This window comes from Lepisosteus platostomus, chromosome 11 (genome assembly GCF_059453375.1).
Source record: "Lepisosteus platostomus isolate fLepPlt1 chromosome 11, fLepPlt1.hap1, whole genome shotgun sequence".
NCBI lineage: Eukaryota > Metazoa > Chordata > Actinopteri > Semionotiformes > Lepisosteidae > Lepisosteus > Lepisosteus platostomus.
The window spans coordinates 18,633,477-18,653,922 of NC_142621.1; the positions used below are offsets into that span (position 1 = coordinate 18,633,477).

Genomic DNA, 20,446 nt, shown 5'->3' on the forward strand with positions numbered 1-20,446 from the left:
CATAACCGGTATTTTCGGAATGACCTACTTAATATACTCGACATAGAACTGAGCAAAATGGCCGCCAAGATGAACCAGCTGACCCGTATATGGAAAGGGTCTACCCAGAAAAACAACGAGACAGCTGAGCCTCATCAGGAACGAAAATATAAATGCCCCGGAGGCAGTGAACCAGCGCGGAACCGATAAGGTGAATGTGGTTTGAAGGAGAGAGAGGAAAATAGGATTGTGTTAAAGATCGGATTAAAGAAGAACGGACTATTGAAAGGAGATACGGTTTACGGTTTTCGGATTGTGGATTGTGGATTAGTGTTATTGGATTGGTGTTATTTTACGGACTTTGGAACTCGTTTCGGATCAGGATTAAGAGAACGAATTACAGACTGGATTTGGAAGATATTCAGATGGAAGAAACTCTGCTAAGATAAGGAAAAGTGTGGTGTGAGTAATTTTTTCATTTATGTAAACTTTCCCACGGAGACACCACAGGAGGTTCAAGGGAAATAAGCACTTAACAAAATTAATACAAAGGAACACAAACCCAAACCAAAGTAACAAATAAAGTAACACTTGGTGAGCATAAACACTTTTCATCAGTATACTCCTGTGATAATCTTTGGCTTACAAAACATTTGTTGTTTTTTTTTTACTTTGAGAAAAGATAAAACTCCTGCCTTTACAAATGCTGCACTCCTATCTCCCTTTACCAAAATGTAAAACATATATTACAAAACATATACAGTACTGTAGGTCAACAACCTATAATGTAACCTGTTATTTTATTCTCAACTGCACATGCAAACAATTAATAAAAGGAATAACAAATAACAATGCACCTCCTCTGACATCAACCTCTCCTCTACAAGCAAAAGGGATTTTATTTCACTGTGAAGTGTCAGGTGACGGACAATCCCTGAAAGATAGCCTTACTCTGAACAGAAAAACATGAAATCCAGTACGACCATGTGGTGTGACAGGGCAATCCTCCAAGGTCAATCAATAGATTTACAGTATGTCAATCGACGAATTTATTTTATTTCAAAGACCAGCTTTTCATGGTAAGTTCATATTAAGATGTTGTATTTTAGAGAAAAGTACAAGCAATACACACTTAACAGGTCATTCAGAGAATTCATTAACTTAATTTTGGAAGCATTCTTCAATGTTCAACTGACACCGACAAGCAGTCAATAAGAATAATTGTGATTATTGATGATCAACCTACTGCAGAAGAAATAATATAATCTGTTTTCAAAACTAAACACACAATTACCTAAAAATGATTTAATCTTGACTGCAGGTTTGGTTTTATAAATAGCTGACAAAAATTCAACAAGCAAAATAATGTTTTGCATCTTTGAGGGGCAACAGTAAAAAGAAACTGGTCATGCCTGTTTCTCATGTCCTGTTTGGTGACATTCACAGTGAAGCCCTGGAAATAAAGAATGGGAGGGGTCCATCTCAGAATCGGGGAGAGGGAAGCTGGCTGACAGAGGGGGTCAGTTACTGACGTCAGAACATATAGTACCCCACCCTGCCAGGAAGGAAATCCTGTGGGCAGAGGTCTGTTTACCTGTCAGATGGTGGAGATTCACACAGCTCATGGGGGAAGGAGGGGAAGGGGCAGGGAGATTCAGACTATAGTTCACAACTCCCGAAACTCTCATGACGTAAAACCCTGCAAGACAATGTCTGTGACATGAATGGTCTTTGGCTTTGTGCCTTTTCCAGTCTGTTTTACATGTATGGATCTTTGTGTATGGTATAATTTATACTACAGAGATATAACCTTGGATTGACTGTATGTCAGTTTTAAGCTCACCTACTTATACTTACACAAGAGATGTGATCAGTGCACACCTGTTTACGAGAATGAGTCACTGAATCTAGATTGTGTAAATATAGTGTTCAATTATACTCAATTCCTGACAACTGTGGTGAACCCCTTGTGATACATTTCAGTGGGTGATACATTTAAGTTTTTTTTTATTTTCACCAAGCTTTCCTTAAAGTCCCTGCACAGTGTATGGAGTTTTTGAGATACAGCTAATGGTGCACAGTGAAAAATCTACATTTAAAAAGCTCTGTTTGTTTGGCTTAAAACAAAAAGCAGACTGCAGACCATATGGAGTAACCCAGGGCTTAATTACAACAGCTAGAGGCAGGTTATTACTGCAGGTGCAAAAATAAATATTTAGCTATTTATTTGCAATTCCTGCCCTGTGTATGAACAATGTGAATTTTTCAATAGTGATATGCAGAATAACTATTGAAATAAATTGATAAGCTGATTTATAACACTGTGCTTTTCCAAGCTTTTCCAATGTTTATACTTATTTATATTTCTATAAATTTGATAATCTATAAAAAATGTTATAGTTTTCAATGCATTTAACATTTAAAATATGTAAAATTCACCCCCCCCCCCCCGATATATCATAAAGATTGCTTTACAAAAAATTAAATTATTGCACAGACCATTGTTCCCTTCTATAAAGTATCAAGTTGCATAATTACACTACTTGATACATGTTTCTAAGATCGTACACCATTAAATTGTTTTTGCAAATAGAACAAGAGGACTGTAAAGCTTTGAACCAGACTCAGGATGGAAGAAGAAACTAGTGGAATCTGCTTACCATCATTCTGGGCTAAGGAATTCTAGGAGTTGCTGCTCACAATTTGGTTTGAAGAGCAGAACATTTTCTCATATCAAACCCCCTTGTGCTAGCCATAAATTTCTTGACTGAAATGCAATTTGATAGATGAGATATGAACAGAGAGCAGCAGGCGGTATTCAGGCTTAGGTTTCTGTTAAAAAGATTAGTCTGCAGAAAGGCTTTCGAGCTTAAGCTGGTACTGTAAGATCATACTTCTCATCACAGTAACAGTAACTTGGAAAAAAAAAACACTATGACCCCATTTTTAGTCTGATCACCGAAGCATACAGCAGTTTAAGCATCCTAAGGAGATATCATTGCTTATGTTAAGGGGGCTGAATTAGGTATTAACAGCTATTTGTTTGAAATCTTGATAAGATTAAGATTAAGATTGGTTAATTAATTACAATTAACCTTTGTCCAATTTGGTTGGGTTTTTCAAAAAATTGAGAGAAAGAGTATATCCTTCTCATCCTGAGGTCTAAAAGAAATCTTTCCAAGCTTTTTGCATTTATTCTCAGCTCTATGTTAATAGATATCCAATCTCCTGTATATGAAGTAGTTCAGGTGGGTATCTGTGTCAGGATGCGTAGGCTGCAAGGGAACAAGCAGACACTGTTTATCACATCATCCTCCTTCTCTCAACGACAGTCTTCTAAATTCTCTCTATTAATTGTAGGTTTCATTTCACACCTCTCTTCACCTATCCTGACTTCACACTACTTGATTCGCCACTCTGTCTGTCCCCTCCTCCCGCCTTCCACCCCTCTCTCTCCCAGCTTTTGTTCTCCTATGTTACATTACCTTTGCTTACTGCCCTGTCTTTCTCATACCTGAAGAAGGCTCCACGGCTGAAAAGTTGTTTTCTTTCTTCTCCTTTTAGCATGGAATAAACCTATTACTTGTTCTCCTGTTCATGAATATGTATATTGCTAATTGAGCTTTTTATGTTGAACTACAGTACCAATAATACTGTGTTTTGTGTCTGCTTAATCCTAATTGGCACTGAAAGCTGGAAACAGCAAATATTCTTTTATGTTAAGATAGCCTTTTCAAAATGTGATCACAGGTAAATGAAACCCTTACTTAGTTTAACTGATCCTTTCATTGAATTTGATTAGTCCTCTGTTTTCAACTTTAAAAAAAACTGCAGGATTAGAAATTAGCATTAACCTTGTTCCAGCTGTATTTTCTGGTTCTCTCTCACATCTCTGTATGTCAGTCCAAAACACTGGTGTCTTGATCCTAAATAACTGGGACCACACAAATCTGAGTATGATTAGTATTATCACTTCTGGCCTATGGCTCAGATCAAGTGTAGTTTCTGTTCTTATCAGTTTAATATCTGGTAGGCCTTTTATGAGGAGGCCACATATTTGCCAGCAGGCATATCACCCTGCAACTCACAACTGGCAACCCACTGAAGCTAAGCAGGTGTGAGCTTGGTCAGTATCTGAATGGGAGACCTCCTGGGAAAAACTAAGGATTCTGCTGCAAGAGGTGTTAGTGGGGCCAGCAGGGGGTGCTCACCCTGAGATCTATGTGGGTCGTAGTGCCCCAGGACAGTGACGGGGACACTATACTGTAAAAAGGTGCCGTCTGTCAGAAGAGATGTAAAACCGGGGTCCTGACTCTCTGTGGTCAATAAAAATCCCAGGAAATTTCTCGAAAAGAGTAGGGGTGTAACCCTGGTGTCCTGGCCAAATTTCCCTTTGGCCCTTACCAATGATGGACTCCTTATAATCCCCATCTATGAATTGGCTTCATTAGTCTGTTCACCTCTCCACTAATAGCTGATGTGTGGTGAGCGTTCTGGCGCAATATGGCTGCCGTCGCATCATCCAGGTGGTGCTGCACATTGGTGATCGTGGAGTCCCAGTTACCTGTAAAGTGCTTTGAGTGGAGTGTACAGAAAAGCGCTATATAAGTGTAAGCAATTATTATTATTATTATTATTATAGTAATGCTTTTTTGTATGTGATTTCATCTGTATCTGAACATCATTAATTGTTAATCTGTAGTTTGGTCACACATCTACAGGTCATCAAGAATCAATAAAGCAGAATTATCTTGGGAAGGAATAAATGAAACCAAGTCCTGAGTTTAAATAACTGTCGTTATGAAAATAGTTCAATAAATGGATTTGTCTTAATAATGGAAAGCTTGGTTGCAACAAAGAGCAGAAAACACAGTGGTGTTTCTAGGTGCCTAGAAATTTAACTGGATATTTCAAAGGGAATTACCACTATAGTCACTGCTCTGCCTCACTGCAGCGTGAGTTTGATTCCTTGCTTCAGTGTCTTGCTTTGTGGAGTTTACACATTCTCCTTATGTTTGTGTGGTTATTCTCTCACCTCCTCTCAAAGAAAAAACATTCTTCATTGGGAGCTTTAAATAACCCATACTGGAATTTCACCCCTGTGTGGTCCCCAAGAGGAAGAAAACTGCATCTTACTTCTCATTCTGCCCTAAGAGAAGCTCAGGTGCCTCTTGGTCCTATACCTGGAGTCAGGTATAGTATTCATAAACATATTATAATATAGTTTTCCACATCTGCAAGAAACTGATACAGTACATTTACAAAACAAGCAGAGGTAAATACATCTGCCCTAAAACTACAAACCTGGCAGAAACTGAAATATTTGACTATTTGAAGCTTTTTACTTATATATACAACATACAATGCATTTTGGCAAAACTTACAATGCTGTACTGACACTGACCAGAATTTCAGTTTTTCAGATATAAATTATATATTTTCCAGCTAAAGGGTTAAAATTAATCAAATGTTTTGTGTTCTTTGAAGTGCAACAAAAAACAACAACAAATATCTCTACCAATTTCCAACAGAATGCTTTCATGGATGCTGTTATCTTTTTGACATTCTCAGAATTGGGGGAAAAATCATTAAGTGATAGTGATAATACTCTAAGATGAATGAAGAATTAGTCTAGCAGTTAAAATTTCATATAAAACATGTCTAGTTTAACAGAAGTTCAGACAGAAGCCTAAAAATATTTGTTTACATGAGACTGAGTTTAAATTTTTTTTCCTAATTATTTCCAGTCTTTAAGCAGAATAATGTGGATTTAAGTTCTAAATATGGGTATTTATATACTGTATGTTGAAAACATGTACTTAAGTTGTACATGCTGCAGCTGACTGACCTCTCTTGTGGAAGAGATGCAAAAATGAACATCTTGTAATAATTCAGTATAAAAGCATCCCACTAGACTAGAGAAAAGCCACATAACAGTGCCATTCGTTAGTCTCTTGATGAGGATGTTAATGATGATGATGTTATCCGGTCAGTCGGATCCGACTCTCTGCGATTCTATAGGCCATCTCTCGCCACGCTTTCCGGTCTTGGACTTTCCCTTTCAGCTGTTCTATGCCTAAGTCAGTCTCTGTTTTGATGGCGTCGAGCCACCGCATTCTTTGGTGGCCTCGTCTTCTTGTTCTGAGGATGTTAAACACTTTTATTTATTAACATTTACTGTACACAGCATGTCAAACTGGCAGCAATATTATTTCTCAAGGGTTTGTAAAAAACATCACCAGATTTCAACTCATTTTAACAGTTGTCTGAAACATGTTGCTTTTGTTATTCACAATTGAGTAAAATAAATGATCAGTTTAAATAAAATCATAAAATAAAGCAAGAGCATTCCTCATAGTGAAACCTTTTAACAAGGAGCGTAGCATAGTTCTTTAAGAAACTGAACAGTTTCAGTTTGATTTCATGTGTTTAATTATCTGTGTTTATTGGCAAGAGAAGAGTTGAAAGAAACAAAGAAATAAATGAAGGAATTTAATTAAAGAATGAAATCTAACTAAATTTGCCACATCTGTTTGTTTTTTATTCTGGTTAAACTGTTTTAAAAAATGAAAATGAACTTGCCACAGTTATTATAATGCACTCTCAAAGCAAACATGCACATATATCCCAAAAATAACAACAAATACAACTAAATAACTGAATAATCTTGACTTCTGCTGCCCATTTCCATTCATTTTCCAATCAGCATCGTGGGTGGTTTGTGTTGATGTAACAACACTGCAATCCAGAAGGGCTGTTTATACTGACCTTCCACATTTTGCGCAAATATTTACAGCACATGAGAAGGTCATACAGTGACCCACCAATCAGGAGGAGGTATGATTGGACACACATTAAAATAAGTTAAAAGCCGTAACTAATTAGGGCTAGATAGGCTGGGATCATGCTTGTTGATGAAGATAACACCATCTGGCACCTATGGAACGGTGGTCATAACTAAGAAATTAACCTGCATCTGCCAAGATATTGGTGGAGGCAGTGCTATGCAACCACCTGCACAAAGTAAAGTCACCAAATGCACACTGCAATGTGCACAGAAATATTAAATATGTATGTCTGTTTTGTGGATAATAATATCAAGGCCAATGTACAATTTAAGATCCAGCAAAAATGTTAGTCAATAAATGATTTTCCAACTCTCAAATGAATTAGTATTCCTCTGTGTAGTAAAACTCAGTACAGAGAAAACTCCTCAGAAGCAACTTCTTAATTCTTAATTAAGCTTAAGAGAATTCAAGGAGACATGGAACAGACTGCACAGTGATCAACAGCGATTAAACCAAAACGTTAAGGAGTTTTTATTTTGTACAGTTATGATAGTTGTGGAAGAAACTACTGCTTGAAACCCAGTTAACTATATGGTAATGCTTTTTGTGACTTTTTCAGCTTTGTCTTAAGGATTCCATGGAATGGAGTGCTTCACATTATTCATATACTGTAGCTTTAGTGTTCAGCTCAACATCCAATCTCTGGCAATAAAAATCTAGATGAATCTGATGTTAAACTATGCCAGAATGAGAGAATCCACTAAAATGAATAATGAGCTCTGATTTTTTCCACAGTACAGAAAAACTTTGGAATATGATTTTTACTATTTTTCAAATATGTATTCATTTATTTTTTTGTGTATGATAATATTTAACATCCTCAGACTTGGAATATTAGTCATAACTTAAGTTTGCCTTTCTTTTGCAAACAAAAGATTAAGACTTTTCAACTTGAAAAATAAGCTATGTATTGTCAGATGGAATATTTAATAGTAATATGTTTATTCAGTCACAATACTTTTGTGATATGGCAATTAATTAATTAAAAACACTTAAAAAAACACTTTTTACAGTATGGTCTTTGTGTCCTTGTCTTAAATGATAACAGAGGTTAACTGGGGCCATGCCTGATTTTTAATTGACCTTTGGAAGTGTTTCAGAGCAGAGTAGGCACTGTGTTTGCTTTGCTTTCCGAATGGCCGTCCAATAAACTTCAACACTGCACTAAGAAGAGCTGTGATGTCTTGCATCCGTACAAGTGTGTGCCGTTTTTTTTCATTGAATGCTTTAAGTAAAAACTCCTTCTTCCACAAAATCACATCCAGACTGTACATTTTGGTTGTAACTAAGAGCCTGTGGCTGAAAAGCTTCCAGAAACTCCATACTGTAGTTTATCATGGAGAAAACCATTCCTGACCCTCTCCAGTGCAGGCTGTATGTGTTACAGCTGAAACTTAAATATGCTCCAGATGTGCCTTGCAGCCGCTCTGCCAAGGTCAGAGCCAAGCTGGGGTGATGCAGTTGACCCCAGGTGACCCCTAGTTATTCCACTAAGAAGGGGGAAAGTGAGGAGTGGGCCTACTCCCCAGTGAGCAGGCATCAACATAGCCTGTCATTTTAGATTAAATCCAACTTCTCCCCTAACCGGAGGACCCCTGAGGATTCGAGTGCCAGCATGCCCAAGACACCTGGTTTAGTTTTTACAGGTCCTCTGACAAAATTCCCCAGACACAGCAAAGCATGCTGGACCTTATATGTTCTTTAATAATTGATAAATCAGTAATAATAAAAATGGGAAAAAACTTTTTTGAATGCTTTTTAATATCTAATGTTCCTGTGTTTACTGTATATTCAGTATAGTCCAATACAGTATAAACAGTTGCACATTAATTGTACAGTGAATTAACTCTACATAATATGGTTGTTTTATAAAATATTAATATTGAACATGAAATCTGTTTTAGTTTAGAAAGAAATAATGCAAAATTCAAAATATTTTTTTTCTTTCTGAATTAATTGCAGACTATTTTTTTCCTGAAGCAATGGTTGACTTTATGGAAGTAAGGAGGTAGTCCTACTGTATTTTAGGGATAGCTGAAGCTCCCCCTTACCTCTCACAGTGGCCAATGTTGACAAACTCAGTTCTTGTAACAGGAAAGCATCAGAGGTGATCAATTCTTATGGTTTTGAAAATCCCAGGGGTGAACATGATTTGTTCACCAGCTAATTTCGTTACAGGCAAACTGCTTTAAATAAAAAAATAGGGCCCGAGAGCTTCGAGGGATAAATATACAGTTCAAATTGTATTCTGAATTTTCCATGGAAGAAGAAATAGGGTTTACAAAAATAGAAGTAGGCTGAAACTGTTCATAAAAGCTCTACAGGCATCACTTGATTATTAAACTGCATTACTAATGCTTACATAGAATTTTTAGAGAATTGTTCAAATAATGTATTTTATCCAGTTTATCAATTTAGATATGTATGATTGACGTATCAATGTGAATCAAAAATATTGATACACATGATTAAGACTAATGTTAGCTCAAATAAATATTTAGGGCTTGCTTAAATAACGTCTGGTGTCTAGAATGTGTAGCAACAAAAAAAAGAGCTCCTTGTTAATATTATTTTGAAACCACTGACAATACAGTATAACATCATGAATAATTATAATCTGAAATATATTATTTTTATGTAAATTTAAGAATAAAATAATAGAAACATAACTTTTGTAGGAATTCACTGTAATTATCTAAGAAGATTACAGTTTTATCTGTTTCTCTGACTGTCTGTGTGGCTAAGTGTTTTATCAACAGCCAGTGAGTCAGAAAAGGATTAACTCCATGGCTGGTTGACTAGAAGGAATCTGCCTGTAAGTTAGTAGAGGTTTTTTCCACAATGCATTCAGCAGGAAAAAATAGCAGAACTCTCTACCAGGGCCTGTTGTTGACAAGTTTATGAGACGGAGTGAAGGGTGGCTTACAAACACACTGATAAAAACACTGAGGGCTGGCAAAGGTAATGAAACTCCACAATTATGGATGTCCTTCCATTCTTACTTTTTCATGACAAAGACAGACGTTCACAGTACTGTGTTTTTTAAATATGGATCCTGAAATTCCTAGTTGTGTTTTTTACATGCTGGATATGTAATATGTATGTGGTTACAGGATAGCCTTTCTTTTTGATGGACACACCTGGAAACTGCTGTACCCCAATAAGCTCATAATTAAGAAAAAATAGTGTGGTCATGTAAACATATGTATGTGCAAATGTGAGCTTGTGAGCTGGGAGAGGTGTGCGAGTAACGGCTGATACACTACATGGAGGAATCAAAGTTTCTGCTGAAATATGATATGTGAGAGTGTAGTTTGACATCTGCTGAAATAATGACTGGGTTCCAAAGAAATATGTTTTTTTCCTGATAGATTTACAGTTATGGGTGTTTGTCTCTCTCATGTTGAACTACCTTCTGTGCTGTTTGTAATCTATAATTTTCAGCATTTACAAAGCTCAGTGTATGTTAATCATTCTGTAGCAGCAAATGCAAGCTTTGCCTAGTTTAGTCAAATCATTTTACAACCAAGGCACTGTAGACTTGAAAAAGTATATGATGGATAACATAATGCATACAAGGCCTTAATCCAGGATAAAGAATTGGATTGGGGAGCAGAGGTGGGCAAGTTTCATTTCAGAAATTGAGATGAACCTTAATAAAGCAAATAAGGAAATAAATGTACAGTTAAGCTAGGTTTGTGTGAATGATGCATGTGCATTTCTAACTTTCTAATCTAAAATAAGCCAAAACAAAACACAGTTTTTGAAATGTTTAAATTCAGAAACTGATCACGGCTCTAGTGAGAGCCTTAGTTAATGTGCTGTAGTCTGGTTTATTGGTGTTAGGTCTTGGCTTTTAAATGCTTTTCAAGAGATATGTCCTCTAATTTGTCATTCATGAGGTTTAATCACTTTTTCCATCTTCCTGTGGCCACTAATGCTTTATTATTTTTGACTGTGAACTTCTGACTGATCTTGCATGGCTGCTTCCTGCAAAGGGTCAAAGGGCATCTGTTTATCTTTCACCTTTCGCTGACTGCATCCCCGTCACTAAACCAACTACTGTCTCATAGCTATTTTTTGTATAGTTTTTACCACACTTTGAATATGTTAAGTTCTGTTTTGTCATGTACTGTGTGCGTTATTCTATTTTTTATATTGCAACAGCTGTCTGTGAGAGTGCCCATTACAGTGCTGCCTAGGACTAAATGACACTCATCACTGTACTTATCAGGACTCCTCTGTAAAAAGTAACAGAAATGTGTCTATCTGTTATTGCAGCATCATTATAGCTGTTGAATTTCAACTATGCAATAAGCACGATACAGTACTTTGCTATTAACATATTGGTGAATCAAGATTGCCTTAACCAGTAAATATTCTTAGGTTTGTCTGAACTGTGTCATAAGCTGAAACTGACAATGATTCCCCAAAGGGAATGAACAATTGGCCAGGTGCCACAGAGTTGGTCAGAACTGGAGTGAGACAGACTTTTGTCCAAACATTAATCCAAATATGAATGTAAAAGAATTGCCTGTAGTTGTTGTTTTGTTAGAAAATTGTAAGGACATTTAAAAAAAAATACAGCAACATGAGATGAAGTTTAATGTTATATTTATCAGAGCCCCACTATAAATTGTTCAAACTTTCTACAATTACTCTACATAGGGATTCGTAAGGCAACATAGAAATATAAGATCTATACAGCAAGATAACAGAATCTTTTACTTAATGCTTTTATATACTCTACATTAATTTAGAAAATCGCCAGAATCCAAATTGCTATAAATAACATCCGAAGACTTATTTTAGATGAATTTATTTAGATATAGGTTATCCTATACTCAAGTCTGATACGCTACATATCTGTTCTGTAGAGAATGAGAGCAGGAATTTGCAAACTGAGTAACAGCATTACTGCAATATTACATGGTGCCTTTATGAGGTAATTCATCCAGCAGTGGTCCATCTTATAAATAACATGTAACTGAATACCACAGTCCTAAAAAGGAAATGGAGCAGGTCACTACAGATCACAAAAGTATTATTTCTAATAAAGAATCAACCATGGCACAGTAAAAGACCACTACAGTAAAATAAACAGGAAAAAGAATTCCCCAGGTAATCAGAAATATCAAGACCAAGGATTAACATGCAGTTTGAAAATGAGTTTGTTTGGGTTCATAGTAGCTTTGTGATCCAAAGATCTTATCCATCCATTTCTTGAAGGCATCAGTTTGTCACTGATGTAAAAGCAGAGCATATTTGTTCTGCTGTCTTTGTTAAATTTCACTCTCATCTTTCTTAAGGTCCTCTTTAATTCTATTGCTGCAACTTCTTACTTCTGAGGTACTGTACTTTGGTGTGTGGCCAATGATATATAATTAACATCATACATGATGTGTATAATACAATGATGTATAATGTCTGCTGTGAATTACCCAGGTGTAGGTGATATACAGTATATATCTATATACAGTATGTATATATGTAAAAGGCGTTTTTTGGATCCTTTGGGCTAAAAATGCTATATAAATACAAGAAATCATTATTATTTATTTAAATCACTGTGCTCCTGTACTCTCCTGTATTCTTTCTGAGGCTATTCAAGATTGACATCAGGCTTGTTTAAATAGACCTGTTTCGGATTACTCTACAGTGGCACTACAATGGCACTGCATTGGAACAAAATCATTGGACTAACACGATCTCAAGCAGCAGTATTGACACTAAGTCAATAAATGACTGGAATGTGATTAGATCTAGTTTACTGTTGTTGTATCATGGAAACATCAGAGCTGGAAGAATCATGGAAATGGAAAATGCCTCCTGTGTCACCGTTTTCCTATAATAGAACCCACGTGTCTAAGAACAATATTGCGCATTCTGGTAAAATTGATCCACAGAGTTCATGGAAATTACAGGAGACTTTTCTGACATAACATTATCTGGAAAGCATCACATCAACCTCCCAATAAACAGAACATGAAACACTGATACAGGTGAAAATAGTGCAGGACAAAGAATGCATGTTTTCTTTGATTGCAATTTGTCTAAAAAGAATACACTTTCTTTGATTTATACAAATTAGAATTGTTTAATTATTTGTGAAAAAGTTTAACCCATTCTATGATTTGTGCAAAAAAGTAAAATAATACAGCAAGAAATTAGAAAGAAAATTGTAGAAATGTCTTTTTTTCTGTTCTCGTTAATGTATCTTTTGTAGATTAGGCTAAAACCATAAATCAGGTCTAATCTGAGATATTTGTCAACCTCAACTGTGACTGTTATTTTTTCATTCTGATTGTGTTTTTAGAGCCCCTGTATGCATGTGAGTGTCCCATCCAGGGTGTAGTCTCACCTTGTACTCCCTGCCTGGCAGTGATTAGACTCCATTGTCCATGACCCTCTGAGGATAAAGCAGGTATGTACATTATGCAATAGCAGGATGTAAATGATAAAAGAAGAGATTATATATAGTAGCTGGCTCTAGGGGGGAGAGAAAATGTATGTTTGATTTCTATTCACACTCTTGCAGGCTATGTATATTTTTGTGTCTGTGCTAAGGAAGATTTAAGAGCAGATGCTCTATGGTTTAGAGCAGTGTTACGCACCCCCACAGCCCCCAAGATAAATTAAAACCTTACATTATTGCTGATATACTGTATACACCATATAGTGGAAAGAAAAACAGATGTATTTATTAATGGGTTTCTGCCATAGTCGTAGATTGCACTTCCCAACATAAAATGGAACATATAATTTTTTTCTTTTATCTGTAAGGAGGTCACCTTGTTTATTTTGGGGGTATAATCATAATAAATCAGTACGTAAAAATGTCTTGGAGGTGATTATCTGCAAAGTAAGAACAGGTCTTCAGTCACCTAGAAACACTGTGTGTTGTAGAACACCACCCCTGGATGCCAATTAAACAGTACAGATGTTGAAAATGGAACCTTGTTATATGGACTGACACTGGAATACCATGATGTGAGCTGAGTGTTTTCTAGGCCATGCTTAAATCAAAATCCCAGCCCACCTGCCAACAGGAAATTCCAGTTATGTTTCTTGATGGCAACTTTCTGTTTGTAAGCTCTGCTCTGCTTGGCTCATTAAAGCCATCATTAAGTATTAGTTTTGCAATTTTAAATTACAGAAAGGATTAAAGTTTAAGTCTTACCTGAGTTTTAGTCAAATAATTCTTCTTTAGTTACTGCTTGCTTTTGTTTGAATTTTCTATTATTTGTTTTTTGGTATGGAACAAATGGTTCTTTCTACCTAGATCCTTGGAACAGCCATTAAAGAAGTTTGGTTTCATGCAGGGCTCTCAGACTCTGGACATGTTCATGACCTGATGTAATCATTTTTGGAAGACAGATTGAAATTCCTCAACATCACATTATTCACATGGGTACAGGAGTTATTGTCCCAATCAGAGGTTATCGTCTGAACCCCTCCCCAAGCAACTTAAAAGAGGTGCTTTGTAAAGGAAATGGCACCCCAGCTGTCACATTAAAGTAAAATATACCCTAGTATTTTTTGGCTATCCACTGGTATTCAGTTGCATGAATTATTAGGATTAACTTTCGGTTTTACACAATCTTTATATCTTATATGTGGACCCGTAGACTCCTAGGGCAGGCAAATGAAAAGCAGATCTGACTTTATATAGCAGGGTTGAGACTTCATTGACTAATTAACCCTTATTTCACTCAAATGGGCTTGAATTCTACATACTGTATATAAATTCTTTTATTTAAAAAAAAAACATTGTTAAGCTTCCCTCATCAATCCTTTTTATCCTACAATACAATTTGATCATTTTGTATAGCTTTCTCATGTTTGTTTAATTTGGATATGTTCTGAAACAGTTTATGAAGGAGGACACACATGCACAATCTCATTACAATTTAATTTAATTGTTAGTGTGTAAAATAACTCTTGCACAAACAGATTTGTCTCAACAAAGGCCTTTTATCACCCAACAATTAATAAATTGTGTAGAAACATACCATGCCAGAAATACATTCTAATGAGATCAATTCCCAATTAAATAATGTACAGACGAAGTGAATTAATGCTACTTCTGCTTTACACATGCAAATATCCAATAAAATAAATATTGCTCAAAAGAATACTACTATTGTACTAATGATAGTCTCTACTAAACTGATTTTTCAAAGAGGGTATAAAAGTGTTTGCTTCATACAAATTATTAAAAGTTTGTAAATAATTTTGTACCGTTGACTAGATCAGCTGTTAGCCAAATGCCTGTCCAGAATGAACACTATGCCCAACTTATCTACATTCTTTGAATGATTAATACAATTAACACTTCTGTTTGTGTACTCCTAGATCTCTATTCATTTGTTTCACCAGGTACAGTACATGAAGGTCTGAGGCTGACCTTGGACAGTAAGAGAAGTCATACGGTATGTGCCTGGATGTTATTCTTGCTACGTTGATGATGACTATGAAATACAAGCTTTCCTTTCTTGATGGCTCCTTTGTAAGACCATGCAAAATAAATCAAACTAATTTACAGTTTGTGCTGATTTATTGCACATCTGGACTGAGGCCCATCAACAATGTGTGCATGGAGAGTAAGTCTGAAGAATGGATGGTATACTATGTGACACAGGGCAGCACAGCTGGGTTATATTATGGATTATGACATTTCATTTTACTAATATCATTTTAATTATATGCTTCAAGACACATAAAGATGCACATGTTTATACATTTGTATGATGTACTGTACATCTGAAGTTGAAATAATTGTCATTTTAATTGTAACTAAAAAATATTGCACAAGTCAAATAAATAGAGCTGTTTCAGATAATTAAAAATATAATAACCAAAATTGATCAACTCAAACTGCTCATTGCTAAGTTGGCTCTAGAGACAACGTTCTGTGTAAAGACATGCCTCTTGTCTTTGGTTCTTAATTTCCAATAATTTGATAATCTTTTACTGTTAAGTGTTTAGTAATTCCTTTGTTTACACTTCCCTCCCCAACTCCCTACAAAATTAACAACTGCTAAAGAAAAGACCATTGATTTGATTTGCAATGAGAAGTACTGACAGAAGTATCTGTGGTACTCCATTGTAGCCAGAATTTGAGATTTTTCCCTTTATCAATACTGTTGTTTGTATATTACCTCAGTCTGAACAGACATTGTACCTGCAGTTGCCATTGAATGTGAAAATAGTGAATCTTATCTAATTTAAGAAAGCCTTTTACAAATGTAAATATACATTTTTTGTAAATGTCATTGTTATGCATGTCTAGTGCATTTTGCTCAGATTTATCAAAATAGTTTGACTCGCATTTTACTGGCACAATTCAGGTGACGTTTCTTTCTTAAGGGTACAAGAGCAGTGTCTCAACTGGGATGTGAATACATCCATGTTATGAGTCCAGAACCCAAATGTTCACTTTACATATAAATGAGGACTAACTTCATCCATTACTAAAATGCAGCTTCTATTTGGGACATCTCTCCCCCACCACAATAAAATATTTAAGATTTGGGTTGACACCCTCTAGAACTCCAGAAACTGCTTTGCATGAAAATAAAAAGCAGTACAGTGAACAGAGCTACAGAGCTAGAGTGAACTGTTAAGAGGATTATTTTTTAAGTAAAATTCTGCTTGGTAACATACTGTACCAGTTAAAACAACTGATAAGGTAATTTATGTCACTCTTCCAGCCTGATTACCCAGCTACAGTACCTCATCCAACAGAGGGATGCCAGTACAACAGATTTAATATAACTCATTAAAATAGCTATTTTGGATTATTATACAATTGTAACTATTTAGCAAAGAAGTTTTCCCACATATCTAAAATATAACCATTTCAGAGTTTTTTTACAGAAAACGAATAGAACAAAGTAACATAAACATCTATCCCTAAAATAGCAGCTGGTGCTACATGTGATTAAATTTAAAACACTCTATACAGTATGTTTGTTAGATTCTTTTCTTTAATGCTCCTATTTAAGAAAGATAATTTATCACTATTGTTGATATGGGCCACTGTATGGAGCTTCCATCATGCAGAAACACAAAATGGATGGAGGCAAGCTTTGTTCTGATGGCTACTGTGCAACTTTACAGATGTCATGAACAAGCATTTGATAATTACTTTCATGGTCATTAGAGTGGTAGTGCTGCTTAACTATGATTTTAGCTCAGAGCTGCATGAAAGCAAACTAATTTTACAGACAAAAACAACAACAAAAAAATAATGAATAAGGAGATTGATTAATTCATTAATGAACCCTAAGACGTTTGAGAAGCTCTCTAAGAAAACCACCTTGTGTTATTTTCCTGGATAAATAGTATGCTAAACATTTTACACATCTGCTACTATACATGAGAGTACAAATTTTATCCTTAGGCTCCAGGATGCAAATTTACAAATGTTTACCATTCCAGTGTAAACTTCCTGACAACATATTATGTTAACAACATATAGTTAAAGCAACTACCTTAACTTCACAGTAGTAGTTGCACAGTTACAGAAGATCATTTGGCAAGATTACCAAATTCATAAAGTTGCTTCTATTGGAGAAAAAAATATTTGAATCTGAAATACCACAAAAAATGGTTTAAAACTAATTTCATCTTTAGTTTTATTCTAAATAGAGAAATGAAGAAAGAATACATAGATTGCAAAAAGCATAGAATAGAGACTCAAGTGCCTGTTTTAAGCTTTATGTTAATGATTGGCTGAACTAACCCTCATATTTTGCATTCATTGCCAGACTTGATGGGTAAAAAAATGACAATAAGCAGGAGTGGAAAATAAAAACATGAACTGCAGTGCTTTGTCATTTGATATTGCTGAACTGTATCTTTGAAACAGTCAACAGCAAAAAGCCATAAACATCAGGGACAGCAGACTTGCAGTATAAGTGTGTTTTTGTTATAATATCTATGAAAGGCTTTAAAAGGAGCTGTCCCTGTTGGTTCTCTGTTAAAAACAGTTCCACAGACTTCAGAGGAAATGCTTCCTGCTGTAATGAAATCTGAAGGCTCTGGAAATACTACCTGATTGGTTTCCCTGCTAGATTTTTAGTTTATAGATAAAAGCAATGTTTTTTGTCCTGAACATGTTTAGTTTGTTTTCAAACTACTTCACAAAAGACTACAGAAAAAAATATTTTGTTATAGACTTTCTACTAATGAGGCAGACAAGTTGCTTACTCTTTCTGTTTAGCATGTCTATCCAATTGTAGTGTTTATTTAGATGCTGTTCATAGAAGATGTATTTCTTTATCTTTGCTGTGGAGAGTTAATCTGTATGTGAACTCCACCTTATAAATTACCATAACATTTATCCTGAAAAAGGGAGAGAATCTGGCATAAAAGAAACATGCACAGTCAGCGTTTTGTCTGAAGGCATTAATATACAACATTTTTGCTTTCTTTGGTTCTTTCCCCATTGGGGGTGTACTGCGTTTTGCCTTAGTTAAACTGTACCCCACATTAGCCAAATCGTCAGGTCTTAACACACCAGTCTATTTGCATCCTCAGGACAGGCCACAAGTCTCTCCTTAGCCAGGGTGAGAGTGCACAGAACCATTGACAGGTGACAGGTTAGGTCACATTAACTTGAGAAGAAGAAAAATGTGGACTTAATTTAAACTTTCCCTAGATATCAACTTTCTCCTGTTACAGGCACTCAGAAGGGGAGAATGTATGTAGCCTCTAAGTGACACTGCTTACATTATGAAGAGAAATTTCCCAAGATGTCTAGGGACCTACTGTACTCCTATGATATATATTCCAATGTGAATATTTAGGATTATTTATATTTAGGAGTTTTTAGGAAAATAATAATTCCACAAGTAAAAATGTCCTGCTAAGTGGGTTCTAGTTAAAGTTACATGAGTATTTCTTTTCAATTCATTCAAAGTAAAATAAAAATAAGTTTAGAGGAAAAAATATAAAAAAGACCTAACCAAATGCTTGAATATACTGCACAAAAAACATTTTTTTGGTCACCACATTATAAAATGGACATTTCTTCCATGGAAAGAGTCTAAAGAACAGCAGACAGTATATGCTCATGTGAAACTGTATCCATGATGACACAAAATGTTTTGCAACATGCAAATAGAACATACAATTGTTATGAAGACATTATATGCCAAGGTTAACATGAGAAAAAAGAATGAACAGAACATATTCCATCTGTTGTCCTGCAGTATCCCAAAGTGCTGGCAGAGGATGTTCTGCTACAGCAGAGTGAAGGTATTGTTATAGGTGATATAGGGGGAGGTTTTCTCAATTGTAGATGTTTTAAGTTTAAAAAAGAGTGTTCATAAATGTCACGATTATAGCCCCCCCCCTCCTTAAGGGTGCTCCAGCCCTTTCACTTTAGACTTATTCTGTGCACCTGATCCGTTTTTCCCAGCCCACCTTAAAAGCTGACGCTCATCCTGGCTCTGCATCTGGTTTCCGCACCGTGCAAGTCCGGGACCTGGAAGCGCTTGGTCCGGTTAAGGTTTTAACCTCTGTTCCTGTTCCTAGTCTGCCGGTTCCGACCCGGTTCGTGTTTTTAATTCCGTGTTTGCATGGATCACCTGGCTATGGAATTTCTCTTGTGTTTTTGGATACCCTCTTTGGATTACTCTTTTGGATTGTTTGCCTCGGCCACACCTCCCCCGTGCACCAGCGCACTTTGGACACGCCCCCCTGTTTTCAGCCCCGTATTACTGCATGACGTTTTCCTAGTGTTTCCCCACTTCTTCGGATTGTGTCGTCCGCATAGGGTCCGGAAAGAACTGTTCGTTACAATAAATATCTTTATGAGTAGACTGGAGTATAAATTTGAAAAATATAAGAGCCAAACTACAGAGTAAAAAGACTCTTTGAGTTACGTTTTACATTGGATGTTAAGAACTGTCAGGAAAAAAAAAAACTGATGTTTATCTCTTTAAGTCAGAAGAATGGAATTACATCTACTGATTAAAATAAAACGAGAAGCGAAGTGAAGTGAAGATCTGTCAGGATTCTAACCATATGACAACTGAAAAAATTCAGATCAAATGTTTCTCTTGCTGGCCTGGTGTTTATGCTCTGCTAACCACAGACAGCAAACTGTAAATAGGAATGTGAAGCCACCACCATGGCTGTACATGAAACAATTTACTACATCTCGCCAACTCTTGTGAAATCCCCCGTTAACAAGCACCCGTGTCTGCTTCTTATTATCCTTCTTATTATTCATGTCCATCACTGCTTACAAGTGGCAAAAAATTATGTATTGCAGTCATGCTTCTATGACAGGATTCGTAATGTTGCTGTTCTCTGCTGTCTGGAACACTCACCACCTCAGTGCTGATACATGTGACCAGCATTAAGAAGAATAGTAAACCATTAATTATGCAATCACTATTAAATGTATATAGTGCTTCTTGTGCTTCAGGCTTAAGAACACTTACATTCTAACTATAATACTTAATTTGAATAGGTGCCATAGTCTGTCCATTCTTCGTACCAGCTCCTCCAAAGTAAATCCATTAGGGTACGGCTGAGTTTGTCAGCCATAGACAAACAGCTTTTGAAATGTTTATTATCTAAAAATTAAAATGTGGAATCTAATT

General features: G+C 35.9%; 1 protein-coding gene and 1 pseudogene across 1 annotated transcript in view; both read left to right on the forward strand.

The window, feature by feature from the left end:
- pcsk9 (proprotein convertase subtilisin/kexin type 9) overlaps positions 1-20,446 on the forward strand; it is a 247,995-nt gene that overhangs the window by 154,621 nt on the left and 72,928 nt on the right. The gene's annotated exons all lie outside the window — the stretch shown is intronic.
- LOC148652120 (U2 spliceosomal RNA) lies at positions 3,948-4,060 on the forward strand (annotated as a pseudogene).